At 41.4% G+C, this 2,145-nt stretch overlaps 1 protein-coding gene across 1 annotated transcript in view; it reads left to right on the forward strand.

Moving 5' to 3' along the window:
- GDAP2 (ganglioside induced differentiation associated protein 2) overlaps positions 1 to 512 on the forward strand; it is a 27,478-nt gene extending 26,966 nt beyond the window's left edge. Inside the window, exon 14 of the transcript XR_001360850.1 lies at positions 410 to 512. The gene's annotated coding sequence lies outside the window, so the exon portion shown is untranslated. The remainder of the gene's footprint in view (positions 1 to 409) is intronic.
- Positions 513 to 2,145: the final 1,633 nt, after the last annotated feature.

Genomic DNA, 2,145 nt, shown 5'->3' on the forward strand with positions numbered 1-2,145 from the left:
TCCGCAGGCCAACACTCTATCCACTGAGCCAAACCGGTTTGGTGACACTGATTTTTTTTAAGCATTGTTTTTAGGTGGGTTATGTTATCTATGCATTTTATTTCTAATAGTAAAGTAGGTATTAAAATTTATTATGAAAGGAGGCATTGGTTCTCAAACAGTTGAGAACCGCTCAAGCCTATCACTTTGCAGATGAAGAAATGGAGGCCCAACCCAGGCAGGTGAAGGCGCTTTGGGCTCATAGCAGACAACACAGGCTGTAGGTGGCTTCAGAATGACCTCGCCACCCTTTCGAGAGCTCTGGTTTAACTGCACAGCTGTTTGACTTGGACATTCCCTCTCATGTCCTCTAAAGAAGGGTTTGTTGGTGGTGTTTTTTTTAAAATGTATTTATCACTTATTTCTTAAGTTACACTTTCTCAGCCAAGTTCCAAGGGAGGACCAGAGTTCTGTAATCAGCAGCAGAGGTGATCAGTCATACGCAGGGACTGGAAACATGTGCAGTGAGTGTTTGACAGGCATTGAAAGAAGATGCTGCGCACATACTCCCATCGTACCAGAATTCTTTTTGTGAGCTCAGAAACGGGATTCTTTCCTTTTTTGGAAATCATGATGTAAAGGACATTAAAGCCCTGCTCGTCGCTCCTGGGCATTTGTTTAAAACTTGGTTGCCTTATAAGTCACTTCCTCAAAAATGAATACTTAAAAATGACCTTTATTGGATCCAAGTTGCTTCGGCATGAAAAGTGAGACGCCGCAGCCAATTAGATTACCACGGCCGCGAGCCAAGTACCCACTCTTCACCGCCCCAAGCCAACCAACCCGGCCCAGTGTGTCTCCCGGCAGGCCCGCTGCCTTTGCTTCTTGTTACTTTCTTTTTCCTCCTCTCACCTCCTGTTAAGTCAGTGAGAGGGGCTTATTAATAGTCAGAGGAGAAATTCAGATGTTACTGATTTTGTCTTTTCTCCTCTAAAGCACCTGCTTACACGCCCTTATCATTTACATCAGGACTTCGAGATCGTGACTCGCCCAGGTAAACAGTGAGGTGGAGGGTATTTCTGTTTTCACAGAATGCCCAAGAAACAAAACCTGCTGTTTATGGAGACTTAGAAAGCATCAAGGTACCACCTTTGCCTACTACTCCCTCCCCCTTTTCTTTCACTGCATCCTCCCCTCCCCCCACAAAAAATGTCCCATTCTAAAACCTGAGTATTTTCTTTCACTGTTTCTGGGACAAGCCACTATTCACATTTTGGTCATGTCATGTCCTGTAGTTTTTCTCCATGTACGATTACTGGGGCTTCTCAGCCACATCAGTTTTAAAAGTACTTCCACCTTCCATATGAGTTGCTAAATAGCTGCTATGCTGAGCCCCCCAAACGCCTTTGCTACCCCCCCCCCGAAATTCCCTGGAGTTCCCCACAGTCCAGTAGCTAAAGAGTTAACAACTCTTGCCCTTCCATATATATATATGGAGAAAAATATGTTAGATAAGCTTCATTCTGGCATGATTTTTGGTTATTAACCATGAGCTTTATGTTAATAAACCAACTATATATTACATACATATATGGTTATATATATGTATATACACACACACACATACACATACTTACATATGGTGAGATTATATATATACACTTTCTACTTAATCAGGGCTAGGCCAGGATTCTGGACTCTCTTGCTGTATATTTCACTACTTTCCATATGATTCTGAGAATCTTCCTTGTCCAGAACTTCCTCTGTTGCATTCTGCAATTTTTAAATATTAGCATCTGCCCTTTGACCTTGTTTTGGGACCACACGCCCATTCTCAGCAGGGCAGCCAACAACTCCCCACTTGGATTTATGACATATGTTAGATAAGCTTCATTCTGGCATGATTTGTGGTTAACCATGAGCTTTATGTTAATAAACTAACTATATATTACATACATATATGGTTATATATATGTATACACACACACATATACATACACATACTTATATATGGTGAGACTATATATATATACACTTTCTACTTAATCAGGGCTAGGCCATACACACACACACATACACATACTTACATATGGTGAGATTATATATATACACTTTCTACTTAATCAGGGCTAGGCCAGGATTCTGGACTCTCTTGCTGTATATTTC

Source organism: Myotis brandtii, unplaced genomic scaffold, assembly GCF_000412655.1.
Source record: "Myotis brandtii unplaced genomic scaffold, ASM41265v1 scaffold131, whole genome shotgun sequence".
NCBI classification, from domain to species: Eukaryota; Metazoa; Chordata; class Mammalia; order Chiroptera; family Vespertilionidae; genus Myotis; species Myotis brandtii.